Raw genomic sequence first — 13,174 nt, forward strand, 5'->3', positions numbered from 1 at the left:
AGGGCTGTTCCACTTATCTTCCCCTTGCCTTCCCATCCGCTATTCCAATAGTGAAGGCACCTCCTGTGAATCCCAGTTTTCCACGGAGTCAGTATTGTTTTAAAGTAATTGGACTAAATATTAGATAATTTCTTCCAAAAATCCAGTCACTAAAGTAGCAATTGAATGAGATTACATAATACTTTTCCATAGATCTACTCACTTCCTTTAACTTAAACATATATTATAATGAAATTTTGCATCACGATCATGGAATGATTGATTGAATTATCTATGTCACTTAATATAAAAGTAAATACAATGGAAAAAATGAAAACAAAATATCCTAGTTGAACTTTCCCATCTGCTGATGGCTCTGACTGAGGACTGCTTTTTCTTTGCTAAAAGGTGCTACACAAACATGGCTGCTGACTGCAGACATTTTTATTAACATAAGTAGATGAACCTAGAGAAGTCAAAACGGAAATACTATCTCACAATTTGATTTATCCTTATTTAAACCCATATGTACCCCCTACCACTTGCAGAACTCACAATGTGTTTTACAACTGACTGACGTATTCTAGAGGAGCCAGTGATAGGGTAGAATATTTAGGCTGGACATATATGATGCACATTCTGGGTGTAGACAATGTTAAATAAAGGTAGCTTTCACAGATTCTCCTAGAGAATTTATTTCTGGTCATTATTCCAACAATTATTTTGGAGAAAGTGCACTCATTAATGGGAAGAAAACTCTCACTCAAAGACAAAGTAGAGAGGTTTATAATATGTTTTAAATATATAAAAGCTTTTACTAATTGTTTTCCTTTTGAAATCCCTTTTTAGCACTTTACAAAACTATGTAGATACCAGGTATATGAAAAGACTCTCAACTTCATTAGCCATTAAAGAAATGCAAATTAAAACTTCCGTGCACTATTACTATACATCTACTGCAACAGTTAAAATTAAAAATTGACCATACCAAGTATTAACAAGGATAGGGAGCAAATACAGCTCTCATGCAGTGCTAGTGAGAGTATAAAATGATACCACCATTTGGAAAATAGTCTGGCAGTTTGTCAAAAGATTAAACATTACTTTCATATGTTCTAGCCATTGTACTCTTATTTACTCAGAAGAAATGGTAACCTGTGCTGATATAAAGACTGGAATATAAATTTTCATAGCTGCTTCATCTGTAACAGCTCCAAACTGAAAGAAAACTCAATACATATCCATCAACACATAAGTGAATAAACAAATTATGGGGCACTCATATAATGGAATACTACTTAATGGTAAAAAGAATGAACTGTTACTGCTATGAGGATGAATATCAAAACTACACTGTGTAAAAAACATCCAGGACTCAAAAATATTTATGTTGTAAGATTGTAGCTATGTAAAACTAACAAATGCAAATTCTGTAAGGTACAGTGGCAGAGAGAGGAAAGGAGGAAGGACAAGAGGGAGAGATCACCAAGTGGGCAGGAGGTTCTTTTCCAAGATTATGGATACATTTGTTATGTTTTTGGATTGTTCTTGTGGGCTTTTCTGGGGGGTAGCATTGGGGTTCTGGAGAATCAAATCCAAGGGTGCTTTATCATTCACCTACATCTCCAGTCTTTTTTACTTTAAGATAAGATTTCATTAACTTGCCCAGGTAGGAGTAAAATGTTTCGGCCTCCCTCAGTGCTTGGATTATAGGTGTTTACCATTATACTTGACTAAATTTGTCTTGATTAGGGTAATTTTCATGACTATATATATGTCAAAATTCATAAAATTGTACACTTGACTGCAGTTTTATACATCAACTGTGCATTAATAAAGCTGTTACAATATCCCTCCCAAATGAATTTGATATAGTGTCATTGGTGCTATTAATCAGCTATACTTCATTCAACTAGCATCATTGCTAAATTTGGTTTAGGGTGAGTGAAATTTCACAATATAGAATTCTGTGGCACTAGGAAGTTATTAGAAGTTTTCAAACAGTTGAGTGAGTGACAGGATCTGAATTTCTGTCTAAAACAATCAACTAGGAAGTAACGTGAACAATGAGTCAAGACAAGGAAAAGATGAAATAGTGCTTGTAAAAGGAATGGTTAAAATGCTAGTGTAGCCATTCAGGACAGCTCAGAGACTAGAGCTCATGATGGCTAAGTTTACCTGTGGGAATGAAATACTGGGGCAAGAGAAATGAAAATGAAAATCTTAAAACTTAGAAACTCATTGTTTTGCAAATAACAAAGAAACCGTCAAAGGACTCTTGGATGTGTCAAGCCTAGAAAAACTGGGGCAATGCTGAGTTCACAGTGTTTGGGTTCATGGGTACGTGGGTTTGTGAAATATACTGCACATGGAAGGAAAAGTGCACAATATTTTGGACTAACTGATACAGATTTGGGAATTGCCTACCATGTGTCCAGAGCTAAAATAACGAGGATGGGTAGAAACAATCCAGAAAGAAAGGGTGGGAAAATATATGAAAGAAGAGAGAATGCTTCATTTATAGGCCAATGGAGGAAAAAGAGAAAAATTGGTGCTTGCATAATGGTATGGAAGCTGAAAGAACAGAAGTTGAAGAATACATGTATTATAGAGTTTTAAAAGTACAGGTCTAGAAATAAAGGAAGAAGTTGCAGAATGTCTTCAGGAAGAAAGATGAGAGAACTGCTAAGTGGGACAAAAAAGGTTAGGAAAGGTTTTTCCAAGCCTAGGACAAGGCTGAGCCCACAGCTGGCTGACTTGGAGGGACAATGAACATCCCAGTAACTGAGGGGCATTAAACAGATCCGGTTTTCTTTGAGAAACTTCAAATAATATTGATCATTCTCTGCTGTGAAATTGTTCCTTAGTCATTTATTGGTGATATTACAAGGGGAGAGAAATTGTACTTTAGAAGGAAATTTTTTTTTTAAATTTTATTAACACTTACTTCAAAGAGTCACTAGAGAAATTAATATGACTTAGTTTCTCAGCAGAATTAAATTCACTGAGTTTCAGAGGGATAAAAGGTGTGGCCATCAAATTAACAGACTAGGAATAGAGCTCACCCCCCTCAGCTGTTTTACTGCCCTGATACTCAGTCCACTGAGCAAGAGTCTGACTGAACCGAGCCCCGATTTTTGTGGTATGTCAATTTCAGAAGAAGGACCTTCCCCAAAGCCTGCTCCCTATCCAGTTCCATAAGCAGCAGGAAGTGGGCACCAGGGATGGGCACCGGGGAGCAGGAAGAGGTTGTATTCTCTTGGGAAGGGCACTCCTTCCTGTCCCCAGTAATCAGTAGCTATCACGGGCGGACAAAGGGGTAGCAACTCTTCTCCCACAGCACGGTTAACTTCATAGGGGCAGAAATAAGACAACTCCTATTGTCTAATGCTTTTGTAGCTGTTTGAATTATATACAATTATGCACTAATCAAGTGGATCCCATTAATACTTTCTTTAATTTTTCTGACCTGATTAGTTTTTAAAGTTACAGTGTATTAATGTGTATTGAATACACTTGTGAAATAGCATCACTATCCTTGAGATTTTTTCTTTTTGGTGGTGGTGGGGTTACCAGGAATCGAACTCATGACCTCGTGCTTGCTGGGCAAGCACTGTGCCACTGAGCTACATCCCTAGCCAGGCATCACTATACTTGAAAAGAATACATTTAAATAGACTTTACTTTAGAAAGCATCTTGTAACAATAAACATTTTTCTTTAGTGTTTGATATTCAGATGATTTACATATTACATAAAAATATGGATAGCCCTCAGTATCCTCAGGTTCCACTCCCATACAGTCAATGAACTGAGTATTACATATACTTGAAAAATCAATGAGAATAACTACACAAAAACATTAAAAATAATACAAATAAAATACCGTGTAACAACTATTCCTATGAAATTTGCATTGCATTCATTGTCATAAGTAACCTAAAGATGATTTAAAGTATACAAAAGATTGTGCATGAGTTGCAGGCAAATATTATGCCATTTTGTGTAGGGGATCTGAGCATCCTTAGATTTGGTATATACTGGGATTTCTGGAATAAATCCCCGTGGAAACTAAGGGACGAGTGAATGCACTGAAAGCCACTGTGACCATACTCCTGTATGCATACATTAGGTTGAATTCTTATGGATGTTCTTTCTACCAGGTCTTAAAGAATGCAGTTAAATGTAATAATCTTAGAGGATATGAATGCTGGCTGCAGGCATGATTGCTGATGGAAGGGGTTAAAATGATGGAGTCAAAGATAGGGTTCCTCTGCGCAAAAGGATTGGTAAGATATAAAGCATATAAATGAAGCATAAAACATTAGTCTCAAATCCAGATACTTCTATTTCACTTGGCACTTTTCCTGGAAACATTATGGATCCAAGAAGTTGAGAACTGATTACATATAGAATATGTTTATTTCAAGGTAAGACCTAAGCTTCCAACTCGAGGGTTCCTTAGAAGTCGCGTTGCTTGTCCTAATTTTGATTATTTACAATCAGCACCTCTGCCCAAGTCAGAAAGAACCAGAAATTTAAAGGTTAACCACACCACAACTACACGGCTTGTTCCCATGACAAAAATCTAAGCACTTGCGTTCTTCTTTTGGCTGCTGTTCTGCCATATTCAACTCCTTGCTCTTACCTCCAGAGTCAGGGCCACAGATGCTCACAGGAAATGTGTCAGAGGGGTCTAATGACAGTAAATCAGATGCACATGTGCCTTGGTATGTGATGCTGGGCAGACCAAGGCCTGAAATTCAGCCTTCCCTCCAGGCTAGAATTGGTTCCAGGTTTGTAAATACCAAGTGCCCGCAAGCTGCGCTGTGAAATCACCTTTTTCCCTCTTTCTCTATACATTTCCAGCTAGAGGAGTTTGGGTGTTTTGCAGGGATGAGACATAATCAGGTTGGGGACCTGCGGGATGATGTGTCTGTGTGCTGGAACTTAGTCATGTTCTCGTGTGAGGGGAAATTTCAGCCTGTCCCGTAGAGGCTTTCCTGCCTGGTAAGATCGGAGCACATGGAAAAGTTTACCCAGAGAACAGGCTCAACTCCATGTTTTGCAATTTAATTTTCAGTCACTCAGTTATGGTCAATTGAAAAGAAAACCTGTGAGTGTTTTCAAAATAATCATTTGGTGATTACTAGTTAGTTTTTCTTGAGTAGTTTTTATTACAGAGTCTGTTTGTTTCTTCATCACAGTTAGTTAAGAAGTCTTTCTAGATATTTTTCTTTATCCTAAACATAAAGATCACTAAATACTGAGCATTTCACCTCAACAATTTCTTTTCTGTTTATTTTAGAAGACATTCATTTTTAAGCAGCTCTCATAGGAATTATTGCACTAGCTCTCTAACAGATTTCCTTGCCTCTGAACTTTCTCCTCTTCATCTGTCCTTCTCATTCCCATCAGTGAAGCATAGGCATTCAGATGAAGAACTCTGACTTTTTTGCTCCTTTGGCCAAAATTCCAGCATGGCTTTCAGCTGCATGAAATAACTGTAAGCACTTTTGCATCACAAACAAATGCTTTCATGGTCTGTACTGTATTTCAGCCTTCTGTCAAGAAACTGCTTCCTATGTCTCCGTTCTTCTCATACTTTCTATATTAAAACATTATCTTTGTTCTGGTAGTTTGCTTCAAGTCATAAAATATTTTGCTGTACCCTGTACAATATTTATAACACAGATAATGTTTGCGATGTTCTGTTTGGGAGAGGTGGCCTTATAACCTTCTTTATCTGGCAAATTTCTACTCATTCCTCAAGTCAAATAACCAATATGGTATATGATGAAGCATTCTTATTAATGGAATAAGAAGTTGCCCTGGCATATATTTCAAGTGAACTTTATATATAATGTAGTTATGCATCTTACCGTATCCTATCATAAATGCTTGCTTGCATTTCTCTTACCCATTAATGATGGATTCCTTGATTACATAATCATTACATGTTTTGTTTTCTTTGCATCTAAAATAGTATGCATAGGATTTACTTGCTTTTTCACACAGCACTGTTTTTCTGAGTGTCACCCATATTGATTTATTTAACTGCAGTTAGCTGTTTTGCATTCTGTAGGTGACCGATTTATGAATGTATTACGACACCTTATTCTTTATTCCATCAATGAAATTTTGTGCTTCTAGTTGTTAAAAATTACTGTAGACAGCATTGTTATGAAGTCTTGAGCGTATCTCCAGTGGCATGTGTGCAGGTGTTTTTCTAGAGGCACACCCAAAGGTAGAATTTTTGGGCTGCAAGTTACGCGTGTCAACATTCGTAGAGAATGTGAATGTGTCCCAAAATGGTTGCTGAAACAGACACTTAGTTATTTTGCCAGATTGTCAGAAATAACAAACTGTTTTTGCAAAAACCACAAAAAAATTGGTCTGCAATGGCAACTCTTTATATAGGAAGTATGGGGGCATGAAAGGACACTCCAAAGTGAAAGCCTCAGGAACAGCCTGAGGAGGGAATTTTCTTTCCAGTTTTTTTCTGCCCTCCTATCTCTCACCCAGCACTCTTTCCCAAGGCAAGCCAAAGAAACTGGAATTCTTCTTCCCTACAGCAGCCACAGGGATGTTAAGGACGCAATTCCACCTTGTTGCAGAGGGACCTGCCCCATGGCAAGGTATCATGGGAAGGAATGAATGCTATATCTGAGGAGCCAAAAACAATCTGAACAGACCAAACTTCCTAGGTGGGTTTCTTCACATAGTCCATTAGGATCAGATCACAACTTTTTTATTCAATTATATTTCTTCAAGACTGCCCGTGAATCAACAAAATCAAGCATAAAAATAACTCCAGATCGTTGGGTGTACATGCTGAAGAATTTCATGTCAGGTAAAACTGGAATCAAGTAAATTTTTTATGCTTTTCTTCTGTCTACTGCAGCTTTGTTATAGATGTGTCTACCATGACCCTTTTAAAAGGATGGGAAAATGATCACCCCCTTTTCTACATCTGTGCAAGTTTTCTTGTAGGCTTGGATCTACGTTTTGAAGCTCTACTCTGTCCCACTGATCTATCTTCCCTAATTATATATTTGTCATTGTTAAATTACTATTATTACTTTATATATCTTCTTACTTTGTAGGTTACATCCCTTCTCTGTTTTCTCCCCTAGCCTCTGCCCAGGGGCTATGCTGACTGTAATTTTCTCTTTGTCCATAAATATTTTATAATTCACATATTTTTAAAAATTCCACTGAGCATTTTATTGATATACAATTTATAGATCACTTTGAGTAAAATTTATATTTTTATTGCTACTTTTGTTACATTGAATATTCAATTCTAGATATCTGGTTTGCCCTTCAATTACCTTGTCTTCAGTGTTTTTGAGGGAAGATTTACTAGCAAGTGTCTTTAAGGATTTATTTCTGAAAAATATCTATATTTATGTGTCTATCATTATCTATACATATATTTGTTACTGTGGTTGAGTTTTTTAAAATTACACTCTCTACTATATAAAAATATTAATCTGATCTTTTATCAAAAATCATATTACTCTTATAAATCTGAATAATTTTGTGCATATTGCTTTAGCTTTTGAGTATTAGTGGATCATACTGTTTTCAGAAATGACAGATTTGTAATTTATTTAATTTTCTTTCTATTTTTCTTCCTTCATCTTTGCCTCTCTCTTTTCTAACTGTAACATCGAGCCCTCTAATACAATACTTACTGTTTCGGCCCATTTTTAAGTACTTCTACATTCATTTCTTTTCTCAGGATTTATTGTGTTCTTTTCTTGTTTATTAAGTTAGAGGCTCATTTCAATAAATTTAAATTTTTTCCTCCAAAGTAAAATCATTTAAATCTACAAACTCGGGACCGGGGATATAGCTCAGCAACACAAGCACCTGCCAGGCAAGCACAAGGTCCTGAGCTCAATCCCTAGAACCAATAAATAAATAAATAAATCTACAAACTCTTTTCTAGACACCTAAATTGACATTATTAATATGTAATATTTTCACTGACATTCAATTAGAAGATTTTTAAACTTACATTGTGATTTCATCTTGGATTCATTTAATATATTTGTGTGTATCCTTTAACAATTTCTAAATGTACATTGTTGTTAAATTATCTTTCTTAAGTTGTATTAAGGTTCAAGAATGTGTTATTTATAATGAAAGTCTTAGAAATTAATTGGAGCTTCATAGTTTAACATATAATCAGTGTTTATAAATAGTCCCAGCATACCTGAAGAGTGTATTCTCGAATTCTTGAGTGAAATGTTGTGTAGATTTCTACTACACAATCTTTTGATATTGTTAACCAGATTTTCTATACCATTAGTGATTTATGCATTTAATTTATCAAATACCCAAAAGAAGACACATTCAAATCACCAATTACCATATCAAATTATCAATTCCCCCTTTCTAGTTCTTATATCATTTTTTGAAGTACATACCTAAAATTTTGCTACTATGTGTAATCAAGGTTAGAATTATGCAATCATGATGAATTGTTTTGGGGAAGCAAAATTTTATTTTATTTCACTGTATTGCAGTATTGCTATACCAGTAATTCTTTGGATAAATATACATTTTTCCATCATTTTGCTTTCAGTCATTCTATAGTCTTATTTTTAAGATCTGTCTCTTTTAAACAGAGATTACAAAATTTTATTTCTTGTTTTAATGCACTCTTTCTCTTCTAACTGGAAAGTTTGGTTCAATTACATTTATTGTGATGGACATATTTTGATTTCCTCATACCATTTTATTTTGTACTTCCTACATTCCTAGTACGTTATTTTTCCCTTTATCTTCTTTTTGATTTTTATTTAATTCCAGTATTTTCTTTCTACAAGATTTGACCTTATAAATTCTATTTTTAACTTTTTAGTGGTTACATTAGCAATCTTTCCTTGTATAACTAACTTTAATAAAATCTAAAGCCTGAAATTAATCTGTTATTATTTTCCTTTCCAAAACATAAATAAGGACCATACAGTGCTTTAACTCCAATTAACACGTTCCAAATTTACACATTATCACTGTAAAGTATGTTCATCAATCTTTCTAATTACCATAACTTTTCTTGGTCAATGTTCACTTAGATTTATGATTTACTATTAAAATATACACGTATATTTAAAGAAAACATTTTATTTCAATAAAAGACACATTGCCAATAACTTTCCTCAAAATACTCTACCTTACTTCAAACACACTTAATCCCATCTTTCTTCCACTTTCTGAAGTAGGCCTGGAAGTCTTCTTTTATGAGTGTCATTTCCTGATTGCCTTGATGAATCAATTAGCAATTTCTGTTCCAAATGTTTCAAATAGAAACATTATGGTGTGTCCTCATCCACCTTATTAACCAGATCTGGTGTCATGGGAGTTCTGGCTCTTTTCCAAAGTCAAAAGAACCATGAAAGGTAAATGTTTTAAATCTATTCAGGACATAGAGGCAACCAGGACAGTGCAACTAAGGACACTCGCTAACGAGGACTTCCAGAACTGCTTCAGAAAATAGCAAGAATGATGGGATAAATCTGTGAAAAGTGAGAGGGAGTATTTTGAGGGGGATTAATGGCAATGCATCTTTTACGCTAATAATTTTTAATATTTACACACTATATTTTTCAGTCATGTTGTTATTGTAGCTTGCCATTCCTTTTTGTATACCAAATTTTCCATCATTATTTTGTTTCATAAAATCACTCTGAAGAAGTTCCTGCAATGAGAGTAAGGTGGTGATAATTCCATTTTCATTTGATACAGTCTCGCCGGGATTATTTTACTATAAATTTTAACTTGGTAACACTGAGACCACACAGTCAGTTTCAATTCCACCTCTACATCCATCTGATGTCTGATCTGATCAAGAGTTTTCACAGAAAATATTTATTGTAAATTTACTAGCATGAGTCAAGGCTAAAACACAAAAAGGAAAACTGTAGTTTTGAAAAGAAAGCCCTACACTTTGGCAACCATTTTGGAAAACATTTGCATTCTCTAGAGATGTTGAAGCAAATAACTTACAACCCAACAATTCTACTCCTAGTTGGTAGAGGGTGAAGGGCATAGTAGGAATGGGGCTTAAGCTGAGTTTTTTGGATCACGTTTTACTGCAAATATTCCTTTACAGTGTCCCAGCTTTATGTAAGAATCTCTGAACTGATTTTTCACTTTTCTTTGGTCTATATTTTGTCTGAAGTCCCTGGGACACACCAGCCTTGTGAAAATGAAGCATCATGTCACTTAGGTTCAGTGTGGCCTTCAAGATATACCTGGTAGAAGGGCAGACACCATCTTTAGCAGTTGCACACCTTTGTCCAGATCCTTGGCTCTCTTTGTTTTTGGCTTTTGCAGTTGTCTTTTATTTTCTTGCTAGCTCATTTAAAAGTTCAAAAACTGTTTATCAAGCATCTATGAGTGTTACACACAGGGGCAGTACTAAAGGCCCTGTTCAGCCTGCAGCCAGACTCCATGCATTTTATTACTAAGAAGTTATGCGTGGTCACCGGGAATATTACTTTCTCATTCCTCTAATCAACTAAACTGAATGACCTTGGAAAACCTCAGTAAGCCACTGTTTTCTGATTTTACTGACCACAAGAACTTGGGGCTCTTTCTCAGATCCCTTGAATGACACATTATCTCAAAATTGCATGACTCCTTAGGGAAACAATTCAGCCTTCTTGATAAAACACTTGTGTCTCTGATGAACTTCAGTGCGATTAAGACTTGTGGCAAGAGGGTTACCCACTCATACTGTGGACTATCAGCAGCAAGTCAAAACCTAAAAGTAACTTTAGACTCTTTTCTTTTGATGTACACTCTAAATTTTCCCGTAAACACCCCCACTGAGAGTGGCTCCCTATAAACTTTTCTTTTTCTTGAAACAAGGCTGAAATAAAACTACCATGAACGTTCATATCCAGTTTGAAAAGTTTTTGTTAATGACTCTTTTCTTAAAAAAAGAAATCATTATGTCTCCAGTGTTCAGATATAAGTACAGCAGAAACAAATGGGACCTTCCTGTGATGTTTCTGAGGGCTGGGGCAGAAGAGCTCAGTGGCACAGCAAAAGCTTAGCATGCTTCAGATCCTGGGTTCAATCCCCAGCACAGGAAGAGAAAAAATAAGAAAAACTGAATTGCTATGCTATACTGTTATGCTCCAAAGGAACTTTGTTTAATACTTGTTTCAAATTAGAAAACAGAATTTAACTTTAAAAGTTCAAATAAAGAGGTTAAAACCAAGCATATGATCTTGATTTGTATTTCCAGTTGCTATAGAAATTTTGAGATATTCTGTGTAAGCCACCCTCTCCACCAAAATTATTATGTTAATCACAGATATATTAAACTTTTAGTGCCCAAGATTCCAATGAAGAAACTATATCAAAAGAAGTGAAGATTTTTAAACTCATGAATTCATTGTCGATTATGTGAAACAAAGTAACACTTTCGTAATTTGACTGAAAAGTGATAAAATTAAGTGCTGGAGTGTTAAATCTAGATTTTCCAACAAATAAATTTGAGTAAATCACTTTTCTATGTATCAACCACTGTCAAATAAAAATAAGAGTAATTTAGCGTTTGAATAAAAATGAACTGGGTTCAAGTTCCTGTTGAGATGCTTCACAGGGTTTTAGCCAAGCCCCTTGTAATTATGAGAAGAAATATTTTGGGGTTATTGTGAGAACTAAATACTGTTTCCAACATGCCCATAGAAAGAGTACAACATAGAGATGTTAATTACTTAAAGACTGGTTAACTATTTCTTTAAATGTCTTTTCACTGTAGTTTACTTTTTCATTAGCATATATTACCTTTTCTTATGAAAAAGACATGAAATTTGTCAGTGTAAAGAGCTCCTCTAAAGCAGTAAGTCATCTTGATAATTTCAACTTCAGGAAAACCCAGTTTTATTTCAGGCAGTCTTGATTCCCTAGGGTACACGAGTGTGTGTGTGTGTGTGTGTGTGTGTGTGTGTGTGGTTGCAATCTGTGATTTAAAGGAGGAAAAAGGTCAGTGTTAAAGCTACTCAAGTATTTAGCACTGAATAACTGAATTCAAAGATTCTGGGAAAAAAAGCAAAAATAAGGGAAGTTCAGTTCTAAGCTGCTTGGCTTCTTGACAGTTGTAGCTACAAAAGGCAATTTTTTGGGCAAAAATTATTTTCTTGGGCTTTTTTCACTCCTTAAGAAAGAATCTCAGGGGCTTAAATCAAAATGGTGCGCTGCTTGGCTGCATGGAGAGCCAGGGTCCAGCCGCCCTACAGCTGATGGTAGAAGTGGGCACGGTCTAGCTGGTTGTGCTCGGTCTTCCTGGCTCCCCATCCTCTGCCCCTCACCAAACACACAGGCGCGCGCACACCACACCCGCACACACACACCATACACGTAGACACCACGCACGCATACCACACACGCACACAAACCATAGACATATATACACCACTCACGCACACACACCACACGCACACACACCACACACACCACACACACTACATCCGCATACACACCATACACACACCACACACATACACACCATTCACGCACACACACCACATACACACACCACTCACGCACACATACCACACACGCACACACACATACACACACCACACAAATACACACACACCACGCACGCACTTGTACTACACACACGCACACACATCATATACATACACCACTCACACACACCACACACGCACACACCACGCACGCACTTGTACTACATACACGTGCACGCCACACACACACCACACACGCACACACACCACACACATATACGCACACATGCTACACACAGACACACACCACGCACATTCCGCACACATACAGGCCCACCACGCACAGCACACACCACACACATACACAGTACACACATGCGCGCGCGCACACGCCCTGTACTCCTAAGATTCCCAGGAGTCAGGAGGCGGGAGAGTGGGGTCTCACCACACATCCTGACATCGTGCTGCTCTGCCCGAGAAGAAACACACAGAACGAGAGTAAAGAAGGAAATGAAAGAGGGAGAGAAAAGGGGGATGGAGGAAAGCAGAAAAGGAAACGGGGAAGAAAAGAAAGAGGGGCGGAGAGAGTAATTCTGGTAACGGAGGAAAGCGGCCCGGACGCAGGAGGACGGACGGCAGCGGCGGGAGGGTGAGCGCGCCGGGCCGTCGCGGCGCACGCGGGAGACGCGGAGCCTC

General features: G+C 36.9%; 1 protein-coding gene across 2 annotated transcripts in view; it reads left to right on the forward strand.

The window, feature by feature from the left end:
- Mme (membrane metallo-endopeptidase) overlaps positions 1–13,174 on the forward strand; it is a 118,554-nt gene that overhangs the window by 19,133 nt on the left and 86,247 nt on the right. Inside the window, exon 1 of one of the 2 annotated variants that reach the window (XM_013518632.1) lies at positions 6,702–6,831. The exons of the other annotated variant lie outside the window; for it this stretch is intronic. The gene's annotated coding sequence lies outside the window, so the exon portion shown is untranslated. Of the gene's footprint in view, positions 1–6,701; positions 6,832–13,174 lie in introns of those variants that run through there. 2 annotated transcript variants of the gene reach the window in all.

The sequence above is a fragment of the Chinchilla lanigera genome, unplaced genomic scaffold, assembly GCF_000276665.1.
Source record: "Chinchilla lanigera isolate Chin_1 unplaced genomic scaffold, ChiLan1.0 scaffold00047, whole genome shotgun sequence".
Classification (NCBI taxonomy): domain Eukaryota; kingdom Metazoa; phylum Chordata; class Mammalia; order Rodentia; family Chinchillidae; genus Chinchilla; species Chinchilla lanigera.